Source organism: Aquarana catesbeiana, linkage group LG07 (genome assembly GCF_042186555.1).
Source record: "Aquarana catesbeiana isolate 2022-GZ linkage group LG07, ASM4218655v1, whole genome shotgun sequence".
NCBI classification, from domain to species: domain Eukaryota; kingdom Metazoa; phylum Chordata; class Amphibia; order Anura; family Ranidae; genus Aquarana; species Aquarana catesbeiana.
The window spans coordinates 217,559,150-217,574,583 of NC_133330.1; positions in this window are offsets into that span (position 1 = coordinate 217,559,150).

Genomic DNA, 15,434 nt, shown 5'->3' on the forward strand with positions numbered 1-15,434 from the left:
TAGCACACTACATGATGATCAGCTTCATCTAGTGGCCATAATGTGGTAGTTTTCTGATTCGTGTTATTCATGCTATTCTTATCTCCATAAGTCCCCAGTAAGTCCGGCGATCCACGTTAAACACCAGGTTTTTTACCTTGTTGGGCAGATTACGCGTTTTTCTCCCCTTTTGTATCCTCTTTCCTGTTTCTTATGTGGTTTAGTTTTTGTGATCCATTTTCTGCTTTTGACTTACTTTCTTAGTCTGTTCACCCATCTTATGTTTGAGGAGGCTTCTTTGACTTTGCCTCATACCCCTTTTGATGAAAGTGGTAATATTTATGCAATATTTTCAGAAAATGTTTAATAATTATACACAGTATGTATACCAAATGTTTTTCACATTTTTGGATATACAGTATCTCACAAAAGTGAGTACACCCCTCACATTTTTGTAAATATTTTATTATATCTTTTTATGTGACAACACTGAAGAAATTACACTTTGTTACAATGTAAAGTAGTGAGTGTACAGCTTGTATAACAGTGTAAATTTGCTGTCCCCTGAAAAATAACTCAAAGCTCAAAAAAATAATGTCTAAACCGCTGGCAAAAAAAAGGGAGTACACCCCTAAGTGAAAATGTACAAATTGGGCCCAAAGTGTCAATATTTTGCATGGCCACCATTATTTTCCAGCACTGCCTTGACCCTCTTGGGCATGAAATTCACCAAAGCTTCACAAATTGCCACTGGAGTCCTCTCCCACTCCTCCATGACGATATCACAGAGCTGGTGGATGTTAGAGACCTTGCGCTCCTCCACTTTCTGTTTGAGGATGCCCCACAGATGCTCAATAGGGTTTAGGTCTAGAGACATGCTTGGCCAGTCCATCACCTTTACCCTCAGCTTCTTTAGTGTTTGGGGTCGTTATCATGTTGGAATACTGCCCTGCAGCCCAATCTCCAAAGGGAGGGGATCATGCTCTGCTTCAGTATGTCACAGTACATGTTGGCATTGATGGTTCCCTCAATGCTCTCTAGCTCCCCAGTGACAGCAGCACTCATGCAGCCCCAGACCATGACACTCCCACCACCATGCTTGACTGTAGGCAAGACACACTTGTCTTTGTACTCCTCACCTGGTTGCCGCCACACACGCTTGACACCATCTGAACCAAATAAGTTTATCTTGGTCTCATCAAACGACAGTACATGGTTCCAGTAATTTATGTCCTTTGTCTGCTTGTCTTCAGCAAACTGTTTTCAAACTGCTTACTTGTGTATCATCTTTAGAAAAGGCTTCCTTCTGGGACAACAGCCATGCAGACCAATTTGATGCAGTGTGCGGCGTACAGTCTGAGCACTGACAGGCTGACCCCCCACCCCTTCAACCTCTGCAGTAATGCTGGCAGCACTCATATGTCTGTTTCCCAAAGTCAACCACCGGATATAACCCAGAGCACGTGCACTCAACTTCTTTGGTCAACCATGGCGAGGCCTGTTCTGAGTGGAACCTGTCCTGTTAAACCTCTGTTTCAGTGTCTTGGCAATCTTCTTATAGCCTAGGCCATCTTTATGTAGAGCAACCAGTGACCAGTATGAGAGAGTGATCGCGATAACACCAAATTTAACATGCCTGCTCCCTATTCACACCTGAGACCTTGCAACACTAATGAGTCACATGATACCGGGGAGGGAAAATGACTACTTGGGCCCAATTTGGACATTTTCACTTAGGGGTGTACTCACTTTTGTTGCCAGCGGTTTAGACATTAATGGCTGTGTGTTGAGTTATTTTGAGGGGACAGCAAATTTCTTAAAATATCGCATAAATATTACTACTTTCATCAAAAGGGGTATGAGGCAAAGTCAAAGAAGCCTCTCCAAACATATAATATGATCTGGGTTGCTTTGGCCCCACCAATTCCCCTCTTGGTCAAGGTTACCCAGCATAGCCTGTTCCACCTGGCTCCACCCATTGGTACTATGCAGTACCACCTGGTCTGACTGTGGTGGAGACACCCACGTGTACAGGGAATGCGTTTTTACCAACTTCAGCTTTTCAAGAAAAGTTCCTGTCATCTTTATACATCCCAAGTCTAAATGTGTGACCGCTTTAGGGACCTTTCCCTTGTCTGAGATGTGCAGGGGCCCATCCACTGCAGTTTGAGAGGTTGAGACCTTTGAAGAGGCCTCCACTTCCTTGGAGATACCCTTCACCACAGCCTGTTGCTCCCCTGGAGAACTGTCAGACACCTCAGACAGTCTCCTCTTCCCCTCTAACTCAACAATGAGCCTCTGCAGGTCAGCATTAGTCACATTGTCCCCTTGACACTTGAGCTGTTGGTTTATGGACAACACATCTGCCATACCAGTGTCCTGTACCGTTCCTTCAGACTGGAGGGCATCAACCTTCGCAGAGGCTAACGTGTCCTTGAGCACCAACCGTTCTGCGATCCCTCCATTGGGCATAGCAGGTGTTCTGTCCACACTTTTGTTACACATAATTGCTTTGCAATTCATGGTCACATTGTTGAGTATTGCGATTGCATTCTCGCATCAACTATCGCAGTCCATTGTGGTTCCCCCCATGGGCGCTCCATAGTGGTGCATCACCTGCTCTAGAAGGTGCCACAGGAACCTGGGATTCTTTAGCCAAAACAGCGCATTTGTCACTTCTATACATATCATATTATGACACCAACATTCTACTAATGTTGCATTGGGATGATGCTTTGTCACCTAAAGCAAGGGGCAGTACACCATTTTGACCACCTTGCTCTGGTGGCGCTACAGACACACCCAGCTTTGCACACTAAGCTTTTGCAGGCTGAATTAACCCCTTGCCAATTGGGTCACACTTAGGGTTGTGGGGCTGCGCCCACAGATTCTTACTGTGTGATTCAATCCCCCCTTGTTCCACCAAAGTAGCACCAGAGCCATCCTGGACAGCCTCTGACTTCATCACATGGAGACCCCCTGAGACTCCCATGGACAATCCTGTGCCTCTGCCTGTCATGGGAGATATCCTACTCCCATCATTGGTAGTGAACCCATTACCAAAATTCTCAGTCATCAGTCATGGCATTACAGGAAACACATATTTCAATGTCATCATCTCCAATAACATCACATTGGCCAACACTTTTGTCGGCACAACCATCAATATTCTCATTACATGGAGACATATCTACTGCTTTTGTGGGTTGTCTATGAGCCACCACAACCTCTGAGTGACTCCTCACAGCGCCCGCTCTCTTTAAAGGGGCATTTTTACCTACTTGGGTAGCTCCATAGCTGACCTGGGAAATGCTCTGCTCTGCCACTGTGGGCTTCTGGGAGGTTTCCCTGGGCATCTCTGCAGCACCTTTCACTAGGGAACATGGCACCAGTGCTGTTTTGGTCACCCCTAGCTTAATTTTCCCAGCCACCTGCTGGATTATAGCAGGCACGTGCAAAACCAACATGTCCTTTACAGTCTTTAGCCCTGCTATGCCTCCCCACTGTTCTGGGCAGCACACTGCAGCCAGTCTATGTCCATTGGTACTGCGGATCTCCCTGCTGGACAAAAGCCCCCTTCACTGAGTTAGGTTCTATAAACTGAAATAGTCTTACCAGCTCCTGCAGCTGGTGTCATAGCCTTCACTTGAGTGCAATGTCTTTTATCTGTGGTGTCTCCACAGGCTGACGCCCCATGTGGTCATGGAGCAACACTGCAGCCTTTATGGACCCACTGACGCCCTCTGCAGGTAACACAAGATCCTTGTTGCTAGGGGTAACCGCAGACCTGCACTCCAAGCTGGTTGGCTATACCTCATGCAGGATGCAGACTGTTGTGCCCTCCTTTCTGGGCTGACCACTTTCTCTATGTGGCCATGACACAAAACTTTGCGTTTCTCAGACTCTCAGATACTTTGGCCTCCTGGTGACACCTCTCCGATCCTGGAGCATTGCTGGTGGACCATGATATGCTGGACGGCTCCTCTAAGAAGCATTTCCTCTTTAAACTTGCAGTAGTCATCCTGGTCCCAATCCATCAAATGGTAAATCAATCGGAACTCCATCAGTAACAGGGGTTGCAGCGATTCCGGCCACTGGTCCCTAGGCCATTTTCTCCTTACAGCGACTTTTTCAAATTTTTCCAGGAAGTCCCCAACCTCCTCTGTAGGTAGCATGGGTTGCATGTAATCAGAGTCTCAGATCTCAGCCCCTTGAACTGCACCCCACTCTTTATTCTGGTTCCGCTTGAACCACTCACTCACGGTCTCTTACACCACTGGCCCCTTTTGACTGGCCCTCCCAGGTGGATACATCTTCTCAAGCCATGCTGAGCACACTTCCACAGGTACACCACCTGCATTTAACACAGTCCAGAAAATGAACTTCTGCGCAATTCTGTTCGCCTGGCTACCACACACATCTAGCACCAGTTCCTGACACGACTCACCACTGGCGCAGAGACCCAGATTTCACCGTCTATATGCTAGCATTCTCCACCACTTGTGATATTGGGGCTGTTTAGCTCAAGTGATAGATGCAGTTCTTGTGCAGTGAGTCCACATCAGACAGGCATTTATAGTTAAGGGCCTAGTAGCCCATGTTTATTATGCAGAAAAAAACAAAACATAGGTCCATTCAGGATTCCCACGCAGGGGTTCAAGCTTCATTTAGCACTCATGAATAACAAAAATATACCAAGCCATCTGGTTCTCTTGTCAGCAGTTCCTCTTCTTGCTCTCAAAAGACTTGATTCTTTCCAGCCCCCTGAACTCACTGGCTTCCGTAGTCTGCCAGAGCAGTTTGATCCATTTTAAATCTACGCTCTGTAGCTCTGCAGTCTGCTGATATGCAGACTCTGTGTCCATTTTTGCTACATTTCCATAGGGACAAGGACTCTCACTCATGGCAAACATTTTTTACTCATTTCACTGTCACTTATCACGTTCCGATATGAATCCGGTCGCATTCAAGATGCACCAATTCGTACCCCAGGTATTTTTAGCCCCATTTCAGTACATGCTCCACATACCATGCTCCGATTCAAATCCAGTCGCATCCATGATGCACTGATTCGTTCCGGGGTGCCCCAGTTGTTTTTGGCCTCTTTTCAGTACATGCTCCAGAATCTGGTCGTTGTCAGTCATAGTTGCGATGCGACCGATCCGTACTTCTGTCATGGCAAAAAAAAAAACTTTTCGTGCCTCTGTAAGGGCAAACATTTCATTCATTTCACTGTTACGTACCGCGCTCTAATCCGAATCCAGTTGCATCTGACATGCACCGATTAGTTCCGGTGGGCATTAGTGTTTCTTCTTTGCCTCATTTCAATACATGCTCCAGAGTCCGGTTCGCTGTCAGTCGCAGCTGCGGCACGACCGATTCGTGCCTCTGTCGTGGCAAGACGTTTTTATTCATTTCACTCTAAGGCAAACATTTAATTCATTTCATTGTCACATGCTGCGACCCGATCGAATCCTAGGGGCATCCGACAGACATTGTTTCACCCCGGTAGGCCTCAGCTTATTTAGCCTCATTTCATACCGTGCCTCACAGTTCGATTCACAAGTTTGTCGCAGTCGCAACACATCGATTCGTGCCTCCATCAAGGCATAAACATTTCACTCATTTTTTTTCAAATTCATGCACCGGTCGCTTAAACACATTACAAATCACTTCCCCATGTTAGGTAGTCAAACCCTTCACCAGTTGTCAAAAAAAAAAAATGTGCCCCAGTTGGCTTGGTCTCATTTCATCCCATGCTCCACAGTTCGAATCGTAGCTTGTCGTCCGACTCATCGTTTATCGCAGTCGCGACATACCGATTCGTGCCTATATCACGGCAAAACACTTCACTCATTTCATTTCACGCATTTATCGCTCGAGTCGAATCCACTCACACCAACAACGCATCGATACGCACCCGTCATTTCAGCCTCACGGGTATCGTTCGCATGTTGCCTGTCACTCCCCCCAAGTCCGGCAGTCACTTCATATCGAATCCTTTGTGCATTTTCTTTTTCGTAAACACGAATCCACAGATGTTCGACCTCTGACGTCTCTACGACACAAAAAAAAAACCCATACCCCGTCTTCCTTCGAAGTTCAGTCAGGGTCTCGATGCAGTCGTTAAAAAACCTTCGCCTCACTTCTACTTCCCCTTATAGTCGCACAATCCGATTCATGTTGGTTTCATTCCATACACTTTACAACCGATTCGTATCAGGATTCATTACATACAATTCACAAAAGATTCGTATCGGTTTCATTTCATACACGCTACAGCCCGATTCAAATCCAGTCATGTTGGCGGCACAGCGATTCGTATCGGATCCATTTCATACTCTCCACAGTCCGATTTGTATCGAATTAAATTCATACACTCTACAACCGGTTCATATCAGATTCATTTCATACAACCGATTCATATAGGATTCATTTCATACTTACAACCGATTCATACCGAATTAATTTCATACACATCCAAGCACAACTTCTTACAATCATTACAAACACACATCCAATCACAACTTCTTGCAATCGTCGCAAACACGCATCCAAGCATAACTCCCTGCAATCAATGCAAGCACACATCCAAGCACAACTTCTTGCAATCGTTGCAAGCACGCATCCAAGCTTAACTTCTTGCAAACATTGCAAGCACACACCCAAGCACAACTTCTTGCATTCATTGCAAGCATGCATCCAAGCATAACTTCTTGCAATCGTTGCAAGCACACATCCAAGCATAACTTCTTGCAATCGTTGCAAGCACACATCCAAACATAAATTCTTGCAATCGTTGCAAGCACACATCCAAGCATAACTTCTTGCAATCGTTGCAAGCACAACTTCTTGCAATAATTGCAAGCACACACCCAAGCATAACTTCTTGCAAACATTGCAAGCACGCATCCAAGCATAACTTCTTGAAAACATTGCAAGCACGCATCCAAGCATAACTTCATACAATCGTTCCAAGCACAGCTTCTTGCAATCATTGCAAGCACACATCTAAGCATAACTTCTTGCAATCACTGCAAGCACGCATCCAAGCACAACTTCTTGCAATCGTTGCAAGCACGTATCCAAGCATAACTTCTTGCAATCGTTGCAAGCACGCATCCAAATATAACTCCTCGCAATCATTGCAAACACGCATCCAAGCATAACTCTTGCAGTCTTTGCAAGCACATGCAGTGATACGAACTTCTCACAGTCACTACAAACACATCTCCAGTGATGTAAAGTCCCTTGCAATCGTTGCAAGCACACCTTTACGCACAACTCTTGCAATCATTGCAAGGCACGCAACTTAGCATAACTTCTTGCAATCGTTACAAGCACATTCCCAGTGGCACACAAACAGCCACACATGATTTTCAGTGGCACTTAATTGGCCACTTGTCTCCAGTGGCATTCCCATTCGAGCCACTCACCATTTCCTATCTGTCATTTATCCCTTAGGACAGTTGAGCCAGGGTGGCTTTGGCCAATTATGGCTCAGGGGGTTTAGTACACGCAACACACTATATAAGTAAGCCTGCACGTCGGCCCTGTGTAGTGTGTTCTGGCGTTGAGAGAGAGATAGAGATAGAGAGAGACAGTGTCATTTGATTTAAGTTAGATACAGTAGGCAGGCGAGGCAGTTAGCTGCACTTACAGTGTATTGTGTATATATATGCATCCTAGGTGTTGTATATATATATATATATATATACATTGTATTCAGTTTAGCTAGATCCATTCCTGTTATTCTCTTCCTACAGACAGACAGGCAGGTGTTTTTACAGTATTTACAGCTACCTGAAGAAAATTGCTGGTGTTCTTCTGATCCTATTAGTCCTATTAGCTACAGTATTTACAGTTAGTGTAGTGCGTCCTCTGCACAGTGTGCACCTAAAGCTACCTGAAGAAAATTGGTGGTGTTCTTCTGATCCTATTAGTACCGCTGGCAGCTGCAGTATTTACAAGTTAGTGTAGTCCATCCTCTGCACAGTGTTCACCTAAAGCTACCTGAAGAAAATAAGTGGTGTTCTTCTGATCCTATTAGTACCGCAGGCAGCTGCAATATTTACAAGTTAGTGTAGTGCATCCTCTGCACAGTGTGCACCTAAAGCAACCTGAATAAAATTGGTGGTGTTCTTCTGATCCTATTAATACCACAGGCATGCAGCTACAGTATTTACAGTTAGTGTACTGTGTCCTCTGCACAGTGTGCACCTAAAGCTACCTGAAGACAATTGCTGGTGTTCTCATACTAATAATACTATAGGCAGGCAGTTTATTCTGCTAGCTGCAGTATCAGTATATATATATATACATCCCAGCTTTGTGCAGCTACATCTCACTGCAGGCCATTAGTATGTCTGGAAGGCCAACAAGGAGAGGCAGACAGTCACAAGCCAATAAAAGAGGGCAAGCAGGCTCTGTGTCTAGAGGCAACAGTGCTGGTCGTGGAGACGGTGCATCCTCATCAGCACGTGGCCGTGGGACACGCTTGTCCTTTTTTTTGGCAGCTGGCCGTGTTGAGCCGCAACATGCAGAAGACTTGGTAGAGTGGATGACCAAGCCGTCCTCATCCTCCTCATCCTCTCTCACCCAGGCTCAGGGTACTTGGTCTGGCAAATCAGCTGCCAACGCGGCCTCTTCCCTTGGCTCAATGGCATCAGTCACTCTTTCCCTAGCCCCACCATGTCCTCCCGAGGAGTCCCCCGAACTGTTTGACCAAAGTGTTGGGTACATGCTCCAGGAGGATGCCCAGCGTTTGAAGGCTCCGATGATGGTACCTAGCTAGAGGAAGGCAGTAACGTGAGCCCAGAGAGAGGGGGTGCCCAAGAAGGACAGCAATCTGGCAGTCATGTTCCCCCAGTTGCAGCATACTGCCAGAATTTCTCCAGTGATGAGTAGGGAGGGGGTGATGAGGTCACTGACTCCACGTGGGTGCCTGATAGGAGAGAGGAGGAGGAGGAGGCACACCACCAATGAGGCAGGATGCCCTCCAGGGGCCAGCTTAAGGGCAGCACACCGACTGCATCACACCGCAGAGCTCCGCATGTGCAGGGCGCTACTGTCTCTGCACGTTATTCCAAAAGTTCTTTGGTGTGGGCCTTTTTTGAGATGAGTGCATCAGATCCCACCGCTGCTATTTGCAACATATGTCTCAAGCGTATCTCGCGTGGCCAAAACATCACCCGCTTGAGCACCACATGCATGACCAGACATATGTCGACCTGCCATGCAGTTCGTTGGCAAGCGTACCTAAAAGACCCACACCAAAGAACAAAGAGGACCTCTCCTTGCTCCTCATCAGCTGGGTTCTCCAACCCCACTATACCTTCAGTCCTCTCTGAGACCTGCACAGAGAGGAATGCAGGTAGAATTAGGTGTGTCACAGCCAAGTACTTGGGGGCAATCTGCTATCGGTACACCGATGTCAGATTTTACCAGGCAAATTTCCCTGCCCCAGCTTCTGCACCGCCGAAAGAAGTTCGCTCCCAGCCGTCCACATGCCCAGCGGTTGAATGCTAGCTTGGCTAAATTGCTAGCACTTCAACTGCTGCCTTTTCAGTTGGTAGACTCTGCCCCTTTCCGTGAGTTTGTGGAATGTGTCGTTCCTCAGTGGCAGGTTCCCAAACGCCACTTTTTCTCATGGAAGGCGATTCCAGTTCTCTACCGGCATGTGGAAGGCAATGTCTTGGCCTCGCTGGACAGGGCGGTCAGCGGTAAGGTGCATATTACCTCTGAGTCATGGTCCAACAGGCATGGACAGGGACGTTACCTATCTTTCACCGTGCACTGGGTGACTCTTCTGGCAGCTGGGGAAGGATGCAGGACAGGGTGCAGTAGTGTTGGAGGTTGTTCCACCACCACACCTCCAAAATTCTACTAGTGGTGATTCTGCCACACCTCTCTCTTCCACCCCCTCCTCTTCTTCTTCCTCCATGGCCTCTTCCTGTGCTGATTTTTCCTCAGAACCAGCGGTGCTCCGTAGGCATTCAAAGGGCTACACAAGCACGCAGGCAATAAGATGCCATGCGGTGCTTGAGCTGGTGTGCTTGGAGGACAGGAGCCACACTGGGGCAGAGATTCTGTCAGCTCTGCAGGAGCAGGTTCAGAGGTGGTTGACGCCATGCCAGCTTAAGCCAGGTATGGTGGTTTGTGACAATGGCACAATCTCCTCTCCGCCCTCCGACAGGGACAACTGACCCATGTGTCCTGTTTGGCTCACGTACTTAACTTGGTGGTGCAGCGGTTCTTGGGCAGGTACCCGGGCTTACAGGATGTCCTGAGGCAGGCCAGGAAAGTCTATGTGCATTTCCGCAGGTCATATAATGCCAGTGCTTGGCTGGCTGACCTCCAAAAGGAATTTAACCTGCCCAAGAACCGCCTAATCTGTGACATGCCCACCAGGTGGAACTCAACATTGGCCATGCTGCAGCGGCTGCACACGCAGCAGAGGGCCATCAATGAGTACCTTTGCGACTATGGCACCAGGACAGGGGACCTTGTTTTTTTTTTCCCCACGCCAGTGGGCTATGATCAGGGATGCATGCACTGTCCTGTCACCATTTGAGGAGGCCACGAGGATGGTGAGCAGTGACAGTGCATGCATCAGTGACACTGTACCTCTTGTCCACCTGTTGGAGCACACACTGCGTGGAATAATGGACAGGGCACTGGAGGCAGAGCAGAGGGAGGAAGAGGAGGACTTCCTTACCTCTCAAGGCCCCTTTTATCCAGACAATGTTCCTGTGTGCCTGCTGATCACACAGGAAGAGGAGGAGGATTGTGTCAGCATGGAGGTGGAGCCTGGCACTCAGCATCAGCAGCAGTCTTCAAGGAATCATTTACAGTCCGAAGAAACCCATGGACTTGTACGTGGCTGGGAGGAGGTGGCTGCGGATCATGTCGTCCTTAGTGACCCAGAGGACTCCGCACCGAATGCCTCAGCAAACCTACACTGTATGGCCTCCCTAATCCTACAAAGCCTGCGGAAAGATCCTCGTATTCGTGGTATCAAAGAGAGGGATCAATACTGGCTTGCAACCCTCCTTGATCCACATTACAAGGGTAAGTTTGCGGACCTTATCTTGCCATCGCAGAGGGAGCAGAGGATGAAACATCTTCGGGAGGCCTTGCAGAAAGGTCTGTGCAACGCGTTCCCGGAGACTGGGAGATTACAAACTCTTGTTCCTGGACAACCTGTTTGCTGAGGCTTCGGTCAGTCAAAGAAGGAGTGGTGGAGAAGGTGGCTGTCTGACCGATGCGTTCAGACAATTTTTTAGTCCGCAGCCCCAAGGTATGATCAGTTCCAGCAACCATCGCCAGCGTCTGTTTTACGTGGTGCAGGAATATCTAGGGGCAAGATCTGACTTGGACACCTTTCCCACTGAAAATCCTCAGGGTTACTGGGTCTTGAGGATGGATCACTGGCCAGAGCTTGCACAGTATGCAATTGAGCTACTGGCCTGTCCTGCATCCAGCATTCTTTTGGAACGCACATTCAGTGCTTCTGGAGGCTTTGTAACCGATCACAGGGTGCACCGGTCCACCGACTCGGTCGATCGACTGACCTTCATAAAAATGAATCAGTCTTGGATCACCACCAGCTACCAGGCTCCTGATGCTGATGTAACCGAATAATTTTTTGGAAATGTCAGATCCCTTCAAGACTGCCTATGCTGATGCTGAGTGACTATCCTGTTATGCTGAGTGATTATCCTCTTCCTCCTCAATGATCATGCTGATAGCTTGTAAGAACATTTTTGGTTCTGTGCACCGCTACCAGTGGGTAAGGCCCAATTTTTCAGCCCCTGTTTAACAGGGGCGTGTAATTACAATTTTTGATGCAATACTTTGCAGCAGGGCTCATTCCTGTGCTCCAACTAGAGTATCTGTGAGGGGTTGCAGTGTTGTGGCACCAGCAACCATTGCCAGCGTCTGTTTTACATGGTGCAGGAATATCTAGGGGCAAGATCTGACTTGGACACCTTTCCCACTGAAAATCCTCAGGGTTACTGGGTCTTGAGGATGGATCACTGGCCAGAGCTTGCACAGTATGCAATTGAGCTACTGGCCTGTCCTGCATCCAGCGTTCTTTTGGAACGCACATTCAGTGCTGCTGGAGGCTTTGTAACCGATCACAGGGTGCGCCGGTCCACTGACTCGGTCGATCGACTGACCCTCATAAAAATGAATCAGTCTTGGATCACCACCAGCTACCAGGCTCCTGATGCTCATGTAACCGAATATTTTTTTTTTAAATGTCAGTTCCCTTCAAGACTGCCTATGCTGATGCTGAGTGACTATCCTGTTATGCTGAGTGATTATCCTCTTCCTCCTCAATGATTATGCTGATAGCTTGTAAGAACATTTTTGGTTCTGTGCACCGCTACCAGTGGGTAAGGCCCAATTTTTCAGCCCCTGTTTAACAGGGGCGTGTAATTACAATTTTTGATGCAATACTTTGCAGCAGGGCTCATTCCTGCGCTCCAACTAGAGTATCTGTGAGGGGTTGCAGTGTTGTGGCACCAGCACCAATGCCCAAGGCCCAATTTTTCTGCCCCTGTTCAACAGGGAGATGTAATTACAATTCTTGATCTAATATTTCACAGCAGGGCCCATTGCTGCGCCCACCAAGAGTAACTGTGAGGGCTTACAGTGTTGTGGCAACACCACCACCACCACCAAAGGCCCAGTTTTTCTGCCCCTGTTCAACAGGTGCATGTAATTACAATTCTTGATCTAATATTTCACAGCAGGGCCCCTTCCTGCGCCCACCAAGAGTAACTGTGAGGGCTTACAGTGTTGTGGCAACACCAACACCTAAGGCCCCAATTTCTGCAGAGTATATAGGGCAGGCCCCTACTTTCAAACATCCAACTTACAAATGTCTCCTACTTGCAAACGGAAGGAGACAACAGGAAGTGAGATGAAATCTACCCCTAGGAAGGGGTAGGATGGGGCAGGACCCGGATCCCCAAACCCTTTTTAGGACAATACCATGCATATTAGCCTTTAAAATTAGCACTTTTGATTTCAAACGTTCAAGTCCCATAGACTTTAATGGGGTTCTAAAGTTCGCGCGAACTTTCGGTCCGTTGGCAGGTTCTGGTGCGAACCGATCCGGGGGGTGTTCGGCTCATCCCTATATCGTAGCCCCCTACTACCTTTTCCGACCAAACCCTTGAGTGCCTGCAGGGTTCGTCAAACACGTGAGGATTCTTCTTCGCAACCTACACCTCAACCCCAGTCAGTACTCCGATTACTCTTTCCGTGTCGGAACAGCCTCGACCGCTTCTCAGCATGAGGTCCTAGTTCATGTCATTAAGACACTAGTCTGCCTGCTTCGCCCGGTACATCCCCAATCCTCAGGTGGAAATGGCACAAGTATTCACCAAACTTGCTCAATGAATAACACTGAAAACTAATAATACTATACTCCTACCTGAATGTTTTTGCCCCCTTATTTTGGCATACCGCCCATCAGACCAGGGCACACTTCAGGTACCTTTCATGTTGTAAGTCTTATGTTAAGTCCAAATGTTGTCCATACCCGTATTGGCCATAGTGCTTCAACCATAAGTAAGAAGGCCAGTATGGTATATTGATTATACAATCAATAAGACAATGATGTTACTTTAAGAGATATAGTTAAACACCTGCAGTATTCTGAATAACAGTAATTAACAGAACTAAACAGCATTTACCTAGCAACAGTATATAAAGAGAGTCCTAACTTGTTATAACAGTTCCTGTTTTGTCACATTGGCCAGTGAATGATTAAAAAAATGATGGCTAGCAGAGTTGGGGGCCTTGAAGAAAGCACAACAGTTCCCAGCAAACAACAGATTACCTTTTATGATATTAGTCTTACCAGACCCAGGGCCCTCTCTTCTGGGTCTCCGGACACATGCTCTGATTCAGTAAAAGTCATGTTCAAGTCAGATAGGGATAGAAGTTGCTGTGATTTCTGCCGAGACAGTCCTTCCTTTCCTTTCTTAGAAGTGGTGGGAGTGCTCTCTAGTACGGTCTTTATAATCCAAAGGGGCACTGGATTGTTCCCAAATAAAGTTAAGGCATCCCCATTGGGACTATTTTACGGAACCAGGAAACAAGGAAAGTCAGTGGCCGAGAGGCTTCTCACCACAGTAGGCACTCTTTGAACACCAAGTGTTTCCACATAGGTTTGCAAAAGGGTCCTCCCTCACAAGCTAGCACCCAACAGTAGTAGGCAATTGTCCTCTCCTGATGATCAGGGGTCTGCTAATGGTGAATAGGGATGGGCTTTATGTTCGGGTCGAACATGAGTTCGACTCGAACATTGGCTGTTCGCCCGTTCGCCGAACAGCGAACAATTTGGGGTGTTCGCAGCAAAGTCGAAAGCCACGGAACACCCTTAAAAAGTCTATGGGAGAAATCAAAAGTGCTAATTTTAAAGGCTAATATGCATGGTATTGTCATAAAAAGGGGACCTGGGTCCTGCCCCAGGAGACATGTATTAATGCAAAAAAAAGTTTTAAAAACGGCCATTTTTTTGGGAGCAGTGATTTTAATAATGCTTAAAGTGAAACAATAAAAGTGTAATATTCCTTTAAATTTCATACCTGGGGGGTGTCTATAGTATGCCTGTAAAGGGGCACATGTTTCCCATGTTTAGAACAGTCTGACAGCAAAATGGCATTTCTAAAGGGAAAAAAAGTCATTTAAAAGTGCTAGAGCTAGTGCCGGCTATAATGAATTGTCGGGAAAAAAAAAGTAATTTAAAAGTGCTAGAGCTAGTGCCGGCTATAATGAATTGTCGGGGAAAAAAAAGTCATTGAAAAGTGCTAGAGCTAGTGCCGGCTATAATGAAATGTCATTTTGCTGTCAGACTGTTCTAAACACGGGAAACATGCGCCCCTTTACAGGCATACTATAGACAACCCTAAGGTACGAAATTTAAAGGAATATTACACTTTTATTGTTTCACTTTAAGCATTATTGAAATCACTGCTTCAGAAAAAACGTCCATTTTTAAAACTTCTTTTTGCATTGATACATGTCCCCTGGGGCAGGACCCGGGTCACCAAACACTTTTTAAGACAATACCATGCATATAAGCCTTTAAAATTAGCACTTTTGATTTTTCATGTTCGTATCCCATAGACTTTAACGGTGTTCACGTGTTCGAACAAATTTTTTGCATGTTCGCATGTTCTGGTGCAATCCAAACGGGGGGGGGTGTTCGGCTCAAGTGAAACAGTGATCCCCAGTGCAGGCTGTTAGGATCCAGGTCCCCTCATGTGCAGGGTTGCAGGGGAGTATTATGGCAGCAGTAGTCTCTTATCAGCACTCTTCTCCTGGGAAGCACAGCATCAGATAGCTCCAGCAAACTCTGGCCATGTACCACTGTTCCCCCTTCACTGCAAACTTGTGGCACTCTCCCTCAGCTGCTCAGCACAGGAAAAGGTTGC